The 12,895-nt window shown below is 32.4% G+C and overlaps 1 protein-coding gene across 2 annotated transcripts in view; it reads right to left on the reverse strand.

Moving 5' to 3' along the window:
* The window catches only part of LOC149890025 (uncharacterized), a 58,081-nt gene extending 45,956 nt beyond the window's left edge, over positions 1-12,125 (reverse strand). For both annotated transcript variants that reach the window (XM_090085679.1, XM_090085678.1), the window contains exons 1-2: positions 11,982-12,125; positions 3,853-3,895 (exon numbers count right to left, since the gene is read on the reverse strand). The gene's annotated coding sequence lies outside the window, so the exon portion shown is untranslated. The remainder of the gene's footprint in view (positions 1-3,852; positions 3,896-11,981) is intronic.
* Positions 12,126-12,895: the final 770 nt, after the last annotated feature.

Consider the following 12,895-nt stretch of genomic DNA (forward strand, 5'->3'; position numbering starts at 1 on the left):
AACTTGAATCATGTCCAAAGTATTTAGAGAAGTTCTTGATATGCACTGAGCTCTGGAGGGACCTGGAGTGATTGTTAAAGCTCTACCTCTCTCTCTGCTCAACCTAATAGTGCTCTGTGGAGAAGATGCATTTTCAGTTACTACAGAGTACCCAATTTTTTCAGCAGTTCTGGATTTAGTTGCTACCATTTTTTTAAAATTTTCAAACATGGTGGGTTGTGAACAATTATGTGTTATTCCTCTTTTGACTGCACTGAGACAGTTTGAGCATAGTTTATCAAAGCTACTTGATGATTCTTTCAAATCTTGATCGATTGAAAAAGTGAGCTTTGTAGAATGTCCTTTTAGTTGGCCAACCTGGCAAATTAAACAATTACAAGAATCAAATCCTCTTGTCTGTGGTCTAATAATCACTTGTTAAAGTCATATAGCTTGGGAAGAGGCAAGTTTCTATCTCCTTTGCCATGCTTTTGTACCATTGCTCTGCAGAAATTGCATATCCCCAATGGAATTCTATCATCCTTAAAATCAATGGAGTTTCCAGAAAAAATAACTAGTATTCTTTTCTTGCTGAAATCAGAAATATGCCTGTCACATTTTGAAAAACAAAAGAAGTATACAGATTGCCGACAATCTTGATGAGTTTTTCTTTTATACGGCATTTCAGTACCTAAAAAACTGATCTTTGAAAAAAAAATTCAGTACAAGCTTGTGTTGATAAAAAATCTTTTTAGTTGTTTAGACTGTTGACTGCTTAAATGTAATTACTTTGATGTTTTGGCTTTTCACAGAAATAAGAAACACTCTTTTTGCAGACAAAGCACACACAAATGTGAAGTCTAACAGCCATAGAATGCCATATCCACTAGTCACATGGTGTTGTTACTAAATAAGCTATTTGATGCAATTTTGAATCTTTAAAAAGCATAAAAACCACAAAAAGCTGCTATATTTTGGCCGTTTTTTCAAAGGCGAGATTCCTACTTTAAGAGCTATATCTTTGCACAGATAAAAGATATCTTGCTTCTATTTCTTTTGCCTGAAAGATAAATGCCAAGGCTTCATTCTATTAAATTTTGAAACTTCCATAGTCGATAATAAGGTTAGAATAAAAACGTAAAGCATCCGTTGTCTCTTTTTAAAGAGGCTTTTAGTGCCATACCCTATACATTAGGTCCCTGTACACAAACCACAAGTGTTAAAGAGCTGATTTTTTGTCAGGTTATAGCCAACACATATATGTGAAGAGTTTTTGATATTTTTTAAAAACTCCATAACCCAAAGGTGAAAAAAAACAAAATAGATTTACGACGGGGCTCCAAGTGCGATGAGTTGCGCAAAATGTTACAAACTTTAAATGTGTTTTTCTCCTTTGGCTATAGAGATTAGATTTTAATTTTTTCATCTGGTGATATCTGAGACCTTGCAGATAAATGTCCCATCGGTCGTTTTTTTGGTCCTCAAAATTGAGGTTGGGATCATTTTTGGATAGGTGTGAGAAATGATGCCCAGTGACTCAAAACAACAAAAATATGGCAATAAAACCATAACAACTTTTTTTGTAAATGTTGTGCCCTCTTTCAAATAATACTAAATTACAATGATAATTTATTTAAAAAGTAAAAATAGCTTTTTCAAAAAACTTATATTTGGTATTTTATGGTTAAAAGAAGCTAAAACATTTTAACATTATTTTCAAAGAAATCTAAAAAAGGAGAGATTTTTGTTTAGTAAAAATGGAGACCTTTTAATCTAAATTAACGTTTATATTTACTTTTAAAATAATCTTTCAACTTTATATATTTCAAATACATTGAATAAAAAAATTGCAATCTGATTTTTTTTGTTCAAATTAGAAGAATTTTCTAAAATAATATAGAATATATGCATACTTTTTTGTTTTAAATATCAGTTAATAAAAAAATTGAAATTTTTCAGTTCAATTAACACTTTTACTTTTAAAATATAAAGGGATTGCTGCGGTCACCTGCAGTATAGGGAGTTACTGAAGAAATACAAATCTCAATGAATCCATACAAACCTTGTCTTCCACCATTTTTTAACATTGGTTTATTACATCAAAGTAAATGAAAATGGCGGAAAACAAGGTTTTTATGGACTCATTGACATTTGCATTTCTTGAACTTGAGTTTTTTACTTGTATGACTTGTTTCAACATATCAAATATAGTTTCAAGAAGCATACTTTTGTCATCATATGCTACTTAGAAATTTGTTAAAATGTTTTAATATGAATAATGGTTTACTATTCAAGAATTGCTAGATATTTGAATTAGCATTACTTAACAACTTCAGTATTTACTGTTTTTTTTCCCCCTGATTTCAGTTGCTACCATTAATATTTATAAAGCTGTGTTTATATAGATGGTATAACAATATCAATAATAGCAGCTGAAACAGGTAATGGTAATTGTGCCAGAAATTCTTTATTTCAATTTTTCACATTAAGGATTAACTAATATGTCTTATTATGTCTCGGTATGTCCCGTTAAAAAGATGTAAATTCCGGGAAATTGTAAAGCTACTATTTTGTCCGGGACATTTCGTCTCGTCTCGGTATCGTCCCGGATTTCGAGTGAAAGTTGAAAATTGTCTCGATTTTTATCGCTAATCGGGACAAATCTTTTAGGATCGTCTTGTCTCTTCTCGAATAAAAAAAGAACGAGACGCAGACGCTTTCAGGGTATAAAAGATATTCTGAATTATTTTGTATTGTGGGCATCAATAAAAATGGTTGTCACAGATACAACAGTTGTGAATACTGGCAGGAAAGATGGAGTTGTAGTCATTCTACAGCGTTAACAGAAATTGCTAAATTTACCTGTGGCAAAATATGTTGGCTGCCAGTATCATGTTTTGGATCTCATTTTAAAACATGTCATGGATGAAACCTTCGGAGGTGCTACTCGTTCTCCAGACATTGCATACAATTTCGTCGATGATATTGGAAGGCAATATGATTCTCTACAAACAAAATTTGTGCTGAAACCGACACGATTGAATCTCCTTAGTATTACATGGATAGATGATATGCTGTTTCTTTAGGAACTGGGATTTGCCTTTCGCTATTTCCACGACAATGGAGAATTCCCGTACATTAAATTTCGTGGACTGTCAAATTTGAGAAATGCACGGTGGAATTCATGTGAAATCTATGCTATCCTGGCTTTTATTTTATTGCCTCAAACGAGAAATTGGTTGCAGCAGATTTATTTATTTATTTGTGGAATTTGGCTAGACATTTGGTTTTCAAATCACCAGTTTCAAGAAAATTCCTATAATAAGTTAGCAGAAAGTGTTCAAAATTATGAAAATGCTAAAAAGTGTTTTGATAACCACTGGAGTATAGAACCCTCGATAATTGACAGCCAGCACAGCAATATTTATGAGGAGAGGGCTATACCTTTTATGCAATCTTTGAATTGCTAACTCCTGAGTCTCAATTTAAGCTTTATATTCAGTAACAAGGATTTATGACATAACACGTTGCTTCACTTTCAATAACATTATTACACAAAAAAAATCTTATATTTTATGGTGAGTGATATTTTTGAAATGAAAACCAAAAATAAATATATATTTCCTCATTTCAACTTTTTTCTAATAGTTTAAAGACCATGGCCGTCACATTTTCTGAAAAAAAGTCAAAAAGTTACCACCTTAATGTGCAACCTAGTCATAGCTAAGATTTTTTTCACTGAAATACAAAATTCTGTTTTAAAACCTATTTATTTTCTTAGGAATTTGACAAGTTTTTTAAAAAAATTTTGATTAAGAGACCAATTTGTCATCCATTTTCTCAATCGCATTAATTTAATGGATGAACTCTTACCTTTGTTCTCTGGTCTTAATTTCTGTTATAAATGAATTTCTTTCTAAAAAAAGTATAAAAAAAAAAAGTTACAACTTTTCCAAAAATTTTATGTTTGAGTTTTAAAATAACTCAGATCCTGCAGTACTGACAAGCGTAACTGGGTCCAAGCAGACTGAATTTCTCTTGTTAAGAACTCAGGTGTTAAATTGATTATTTACAAATAAGACATGTTAAATTTTATATATCTATATATAACTAGCTTTTAACCGCTTTGTATATACTTAAGTACTGTACTGGTGCTGAACCATATTGTATGTAGCAGACTATTTTTTATATTGATTAATAATTAGTTCGAATTGTGGTGTGATCTAAAGTTCCTCCATATATATGAAAGTTTGATGAAATTTCAACTAAGATCTCCCTCTGGCAATTAGATCTGTTATGGTAGACATTCTTAACCCATTATGAGCAGCTAGTTCATAATGGATTAAGAAACTGCTAGTGAATGAAGCAATGCTGTAAATGTACTATAGTCATTTCTCTTGTAACTGCCAATAGAATTTAGAAGACATCTTTAAGTAATGTTCTTCACTGTTTACATGCTTAATTAAAAGAGATGTCACCTTTTGCATAAGCGTTGCCTCTTTATTCATCACTATACTTTTTCTTTCCTGTCTTCACCCTTATTATTCCTTTTATGCTCTACCTCCAGTATCATAGTTCCCAAAGTCTCTTTAAATGTTAAAGTAGAATTAATCTATTTATATATAAAGCTGTTTCGGCGAAATGTCGACTAAACTTGATTTAAAGTTAATTCCAGAATTTAGTGGGAACGATCAACAATCAGTAGCAGAATGGCTGGAAAAGGTTGAACTGGTATGCAAAATAATTAGTGCAACCGATCTCGCACGTGTGGTTCTTCTCCGTCTTACTGATGGTGCATTCGCAATATATCAACATTTAACAGTGGCCGATAAAGAAGGTTTTAACAGAAAAAAGGAGGCTTTGCTTAAAGCCTTTTGCTATTGACACATTTACAGCCTACGAGCAGTTTTTCACGAGAAAGCTAAAGCACGGAAGGCAGTTGATGTTTATTTGGAGGAAATGCGAAGATTGTCTCCCCTAATTGGTGGGCTACCAGACAAAGCAATTGGGTGTCCCTTTTACAACTGTAAAAATACTTGCGCAAGCATAGGCTCTTATGATTGAGGAACGAAACAATGGGTTGGTCAAAAAATTGAGTGAAAAGTTTTGATCCGAGGTTTCTAAAAGATAAAACACAATCAGTGTGCTATGAGTGCAAACTATGCGTTACAAGTTGGAATTTGAAAATGACCATAACGAATATTATTGACGAATAAAAACTTAGAGCAGATATCAAACTTGTACCCTCAGAATTTAACTAAGCCGATTCACTTACTCGAGTGCCTTGAAGTTGGTAAAAATGGTCGATAAGCCCCCTGAACTTGCTGCAGGTGAAACGATTAGACCTTCTCTTTCTCCCAAAGAAATAAACCATGTTTATAGGTTCACAGTACATTATGGTGCGAAGAGAACATTGTATTTTGTTTGTAGAATTGACTCATCAGTAAGCAGGGAAGAAGTCAAACAAGTGGTTAAAAAACGTGTAGCCTGCCAATCATTCATCCAAGTCCAATAAAGTTGCCGAGAAGGAAGATTGAAGTAAAAGGGACGTAGCAACGGCTTGGTATGGATATAACTCATTATGAGGGACAACAATATCTTACCCTGATTGATTGTAGGCCTTCACGTTATGCAATATGGCGTCATCTTAAAGACCAAACTAGTGCATGTGTCATTCAGGAATTAAACACAATCTTTCTTGAACGAGGCGGTCCAAACGAAATTCTGACGGATAATGATGCAGCATTTCGAAGCACATTGTTTTCACAATTTATAAATAAATGAAACGTTAAACTTCGCTTCAAGTGAGCTTACTTACCTTCAGGAAATGGAATTGCAGAACGATGTCATCGAACAGTCAAAAGAACGGCGAAGAGAGTTCTGCGCAGCATACTCGAGGCAGTTCATTGGTATAACGTTAATCCAAAGGATTGTTGTAAGTCTTCTATAGCACCCGCAAACAATTTATACCAATACAAAATTAGAGTATGAGGAATTGGCGACAATGAAAACCCACATGATCCTTACAAGAAGATTACCAACAAGTTTAAACTGGGCGAAAAAGTATAGATAAAGTACCCGGATAACCGATGCGACTCTCAATACATGATTAATAGAATTACAGAAATCATCTCGGAGCAAACGGTAGAAGTGGACAAAGTGTGCCGACACATAAAAGTGTGCGTCCTAATACACGTAAGAGTTGACAAAGAATCGAATGAGGATCCAGAAAATGATGAAGAACTGCACCTTGTGTTGCCTGAAGACGAGACAAACCAGACGACAATGTTGCGAAGAAGCACCCGAAAGTCGAAGGCACCAGAGCATTTTTGTCGGTAAGGTAAAGTAGTCGTTACAACCAAGGGGTAGTGTAATTATAGCGTTACTTGTAAATAATTGTATGCGTAAAAAGATATGTGCAAATGTCAAGGGAATTAATTTGTATATAAAATATGTTGAATTTCGCATAGATACATTGGCGTTTATGCATAACTATAAACGATCTTTTTTGTGAAACTTAGTTCTGAACAGTAATTAGTTCGAATTGTAGTATGATCTAAAATTCCTCCATAAAGATGAAAGTTTGATGAAATTTCAACTAAGATCTCGCTTTGGCAATTAGATCTGTAATAGTGAGCTTTCTTAATCCATTATAAACTGCTAGTTAGAGAGTGTGAATGGAGTAATGCTGAAAATGTACTGTAGCCATTTTTCTTGTAACTTTCTATAGAGTTTGGAAGAAATTTTAAGTGATGTTCTTCTCTGTTCATATGCTTAACTAAAAGAGATATCACCTTTTGCATAAGTGTTATCTCTTTATTCATCACCATATGGTTTCTTTCCTGTCTTCACCCTTATTGTTAGTATTGTGCTCTCCAGTACCATAGTTCTTAAAGTCTCTTTAAATATTAAAGTGGTAATAATTTGTGTATATTAGTTTCAGTTCTAAGATTTTGCAGTGCTATTTTTTAGTGCTATCTTTTTGCAATATGGTGAAGAGATCAACTTTATTTTTAGTTTATATTTAGTTTTAGTTATAATTTAGGTTACATATGGTTTATTTATAAAGACTGAAGAAGATTAGAATTGAAAAAATTTATTTAACAAGAGCTAGATGGAAATATCTATCATGAAATGTTTTATTACCCTCATGAAATATCAGGAGCACTCTCACATGATTATTCATCAGAATTTACAAAAATCAAAGAATAAACGAAGCTGAAGAATAATGTAAAGAAGAATTTAATTTTGAAGGCTTTCATGCCCTTGGACTTTGGTTTTATAAAACTGGTTTTGACTTTTAAAAATAGCTGTTTAAGCAGATGTAAAGCCAAAGTATATTTACATAATAGAAATCAATAAAAAAATCGGACTATTTTTGGTGTTGCCTTGAAACAATCAAAGACATAAAAGAATAAACTGTTCATTAACAAAAAGTAATCTGCATCGACTTTGAATTTGATTGCTTGAATCTAAGTCATGCCAAATTTGGAATGTGAATATAGATCTATATTAACAACAAAATAAACAAGTTCATAATTTAAAAAGTTTTGAAAATGCTTATGAAGTTTGAATCATTTCAAAAACGCGTGAACTTCTCTAACTTTATACCATAAACTTGCAATTTGTTCATTTGTTTCCTCAGGGGCGTTGCGTGAGAAAATTCCAGGGGGGGAGAGACCTTATTTTTCCCAACTGCTTAACATAGTTTTCACAACTGTTTTTTATAATTCAAGAATTCAAAAAATCAATTTCTGTCCTATTTACAAAATCTACTGATTGTTATACTTCATTCCACTCACTCTCATAAATTGCCTATTATCAGTATTTATTGACTTCTTTTAACAAAACATAGCTTCCTTTACATTTATACAAAATATTCAATTTAAAAAACGTCTAAAGGTTTTACCCATTCATAGTGAAACTGTATCAGTCCAAAAAAATGTTACAATTTACAAATCCAATAAACTTTACAAACCATTTTGGCAGCATATATAGCAGTTTAAAATTTTACGGAAATGAATTAGTACAAAGAAATATGGAAAATATTATTTTATTTCAAAACTTATACGCACAATATTTTATCATCACTCAATCATTTTTTGTCTACTGTTTGATTTTAATATGACGTTTCTTCAATTGAACCCATCGTTTAACAAGATGTTCGGGGTTAACTCCTTTACAAAGTTCTTTTTCGCACTTCAGTAGCATGAGACTATCCAATCTCTCGTCACTCATTGTTGTTCTCAGATGTGATTTTACAATCTTGAGTTGACTGAAAGAACGCTCATTTGATGCTACACCATAAGCAGCTGTGATTACAAAAATGCATAGTTTATGGGCTTGTTTCAGTATATCCTTTAACTTCACAACATGGTACAAAATGTCTTGCAGCGTCTTAGCTGGTGTTCTTGATGACTTAAAATCTTCATCACCTTCTTCTAAACAGATACCTATCAAAATCTTCATCTGGCTTTTCAGCACATGAACGTCTGGAATATGATCCTTGTATCCAGGAGGAAAAAGTTTGTTTGCTTTTGTTAAGTTTTCAATACTCAAATTATCCTTATTTGAAGGAAAACTAAAAATTTTGGTGATAGGGCAAATATTTCCTTTAATGCTGCCGAGTTTTCTGTTAAACCCATGGCTAGAGAGTCTATGACCTCTTTGAATTCTTTCCGGTAAAAAGCTTTCATCTCCATTGCTATTAATCTATGGCGTCGTTCGTAATTATTTTCTGCATCAATGTGTTATTTCCTAGAAAATATTACTGCACTTTTAATCAAATTATTCATAGCATCTGTATCGTTACTGATATTTTGTATGTTCTTGGTAGGACTTTCAATTACATTTATACTGTCAATAACATTGAAGTTTGGACTTTCTAAGATTTCTGTTATTATTTTATCTTCTCAATGGCATTCTCCATGAAGAAAAGAGTAATAATGAAATCAAAAGTTGTTACTTTTTTCAGAAGTCCTATTGCCTTAGTTCTTGTGTTAGTATCAAAAATCTTATTATTTGAGATGCTCTGAAGAAGATCAATAACCTTCTCTAAACACTGATTTAAAGCCTTAACAGATTTTGCTCGTGCGGTCCATCTTGTTCTAGACAGGTTTACAAGCTGTATTGCACTGTCAATGTCTTCCAGTTTTTCTTTTAAATGACTAAATCTTTTTGTGCTTGATGTGAAGAAAACATGCAAATGTTCGAGGACACTAAACAATTCTCGTATTAAAGTATTAATATTGCATGCATGTTCAAGAGCAGTGTTTGATCTGTGGTCTTGACAAGGTATGTAGGGTACATTAGGCTAACTTCTTCTGTTATATACTTTTGTACTTCTTTAAATTGTCCAGACATTGAACTCGCGTAGTCATACAACTGAAAAGCCATCTTTGATGTGTCAATGCCTTCTTTATGTAAAGAAGATAAAATTAGCTCAGCCATCCCTTTTCCAGTCTTATCAGTGCATTTAACGGATTTCAAAAGCCTTTCCCGAATCTCATCGTTTTCACTGGCTGTTCTCACAACTATACTCATTATGTCCTTATGTGACATATCGGGAGTAGTGTCAACCATCACGGAAAAAAAATTGGAGCTATTAATTTCTTCTATGATCTTTCCCTTTAATTCAGTTGCAATTAAACTAATCATTTCATTTTGAGACGATGGACTTGTATATGTAACTCTATATGGACGAAGGGTTCTATCTTCAATCCAGGCTTTTAGTGTGGGACTGTGGCGAGAGATAAGATTCACTACTGCAACAAAGTTACCTTGATTAGCACTGTCCGATTCCCTAAACGCTAGCCCTTGGCTTCCTAAAGTCTTGCATGTATCAATAAGAATTTCAACAGTTTTTCTATTCTGTACCTCTATTTTTTGCTCTACTATAAGAGCAAGTCTATTGGATTTATCAATAAGGTGATCTATATGACCTTCTTTCATAAGAAAGTGACAATATTCACATAATGCAACTTTATGTGCTTGAGAGGTAAAGTGTGCCTGAAGCTTTCCAAGTTTGTCTTTCCCATAGCTTTTCATCTTGGACCAAGATCTTACCCCAACATTTATCCAAGCATCTTCAGTTTTTCCCTTCTTTCCAAATACCTTAGGGAAAAGCCGGCAGACAAAACAAAATGTGGCATCCTTCTGGGTACTGTATTCTAAATGTTCAAACTCTTTGTACCACTGGGGATTAAATCTATTTTTACCGTCACTTGGGAAACTAGCAAGTTTTGGTTGGTGTGGCCCTAAATTAAATACGATTTTTGATAATCCGTAATTGTATGTGGACGTAAACCTGGGTCATGGCTTATTAATGCCGATGAATCTGATTTGTCAATTATAATACTTTGAGCTTTGATATCGAGTTTTCTTATAAAAGCATTTCCCATTTTCAAAACATTTTTTGACATTTCCACCACAGAAGTTGTTGCATTCACAACTTCAATCGCAGCGAATTTTTCATTTACTAATTCTTCTTTACAATATTTTTTATAAATGTCATTACAATCTTTAAGATTATCTGTTAAAACACCCAAATTCCCCATGGCAAAGTCCAACTTGTTGTTTTACTGCTAACTTCAGAAGTATCCAAGTTAATAATATTCATGTCATCCTTTTCATCTCGGTCAGGAAACTGGTTTAAATGATCTTATTTAGAATTTAATTCAGTAAGTTTCTCTGCTTGTTCCTAGACTACAACATAACCCGAGTTTTCCCCTTTTGCATCATTATCTTGAATTTTTGAACTTGCATCCTCTTCAAATTTTTTATCAGAAGATGTTGATTCTTTTTCTATGGATATACTACATGTTGAAGTCAATGTTTCAATTATTATCAAGTCTAACTTTGTATGTTCACTACATTGTATTTCATCATCCACTTCGACATCATCACCAGCATTCTGAGGTACCATTTTTCGTTTTTTTGAAGCTAAGGAGGCTACAAAAAAACGAAAAATGGTACCTCAGAATGCTGGGGCTCCCACTGTTTGTATATGAACCTTTCTACCACCATGAACGGATTTTTCATGACTGGTTTTATAGTCGTTATTAAATACTGATTTGCATACGCAACATTGTAATTTATATCTTTTGCTTTTCATAGTTAGTGCTGGAAAACAAACGCAGATACTATAATTTACCGTAATTTTTAACTGATTTAATGTTTATAAAAGTTATCACTCTTATAAAGTGTGATAACTTTTATAAACATTAAATAAGACAAATGTTAAAATCAATTCATGGAAATAAATATTCCCGTTTCAAAGTAGAAAGTATGAAAAAAAAAAGAATAACTGCTTTTAGTCAAACATACAGCATAAACTTGCAGCTAACATTTTTATTGTTGATAACAAAAAAAAGTTGCACGAAAAAAAAAAAAAAAAGTGGAAATCAAAAGGGCTCTTCTTTATAACTCCACAATTTATTTCATCTTGTGGAAAACAGCCATAAGTCGTTTAATAAACGTAAAGATTATTTGTCCAAGTCAAAAAAGAATTAGATCTTTGATGGATTTTTGCAAACATTTTAATTTTATTTAACTAGAAAATATTTTTTGATTTTATCACCGATTCCCCAACTGTCCCAACTCGTGGCAAGGAAATTCCCAACTTTTCTCTTTTTTAGATTCTGGGAGGGGGAGACTCCCCCCCTACCCCCTCCAAGGCGACGCCCCTGTGTTTCCTTCTATCTTTTAACTTATTAAGCAAAAAAGTTTTCTGTTCTGTGAGCCGCAAGTTAATTTAGCTAAAGCAAATTAAAGAAATGCTAGATAGACAAATAGAGAGCAGCAAACTGAGAGTTATTTGTATAAAGGAAAAACGTTTTAAGGGACATTTGATTTTCATTCCAGTTTAAAATTTATGCAATTAGTTAGAAAACTTGAGTAAAGATATTTTCTTAAGATACAAGAATCGAGAAAAAATTATTCTATATTCCATATTATATATTCTATTATTGATGTAAAAAAAAATCATAAGTGAAATAAAATACCTTTGAGAGAAACAGCAACAACTTTAGGAAATAAACAAGATGGCTGAACGAGAGTTTTCTTTATCTTAATAAGTTACTGTGTAAAAGGTTTTTTCAAATGAACTACTTTTATGAAAAATTTTTCTTTAAAAGCGCTTTGAACGCACGGGTGTCAGTATCTTTTAAGTATGATCGGTGATTTTTTTCTATATATTCAAAGAATTTAATTAAATTTCCATTTCCGTACATTTGAAAACTTTTATGAAAATAAATAATTCAAAAGTTAATTACGACTTGTATAATTATATAAACTTAATGTTTAAAGTTGTAACAAAACACTCAGCTTGTTTTAATTTAACTCTGTCGCCCTCTATTTATTCTCAGAAATAACATAATTCCTAGAAATAAAGTTATGCATCGCCTACAGTGAGGGCTCTCCTAGAATGACTATATTTTGGTTTAAAGCTATCATTACGAACTTCCATTAATTTCTTTTTTCGGAAATAATGCAGTATATAATTATACTTAGGAAATGTTTAAGCGCGCAGTATAAGTAAAATTTTTTCAAAGATTAAGTATAATAAATTGTTCTATAAAATAATCTTGCAGCAGGAGTGTGTGCGATAACTTTGTCACCGTAAAAAAGAATAAATAAACTTGTTTAAAATGTCAGAGTACTTGACTTCAGTTGGTCTAATTGTCTGGATACATTATGAGCTGAAAATTGTGTTTTTTTAATATTAATGTTCTTGATTTCCGCTATTTGTAAACCACAGTTTTGTGGTTTACAAATAGCGGAAAAAAAGACTTGTTTGGAAACTTTAAGTTAAATCAACAAAGGTCAAAGCTGTGATAAGTTTTTTTTACGTAACTTTAACTATATATAGTTAAAGTTATGTAAAAAAAACTCTCTCTCTCTCTCTCTCTCTCTCTCT

Source organism: Hydra viridissima, unplaced genomic scaffold, assembly GCF_058129835.1.
Source record: "Hydra viridissima isolate aposymbiotic clone 2 unplaced genomic scaffold, HvirCarnegie_v1 scaffold_4, whole genome shotgun sequence".
NCBI lineage: Eukaryota > Metazoa > Cnidaria > Hydrozoa > Anthoathecata > Hydridae > Hydra > Hydra viridissima.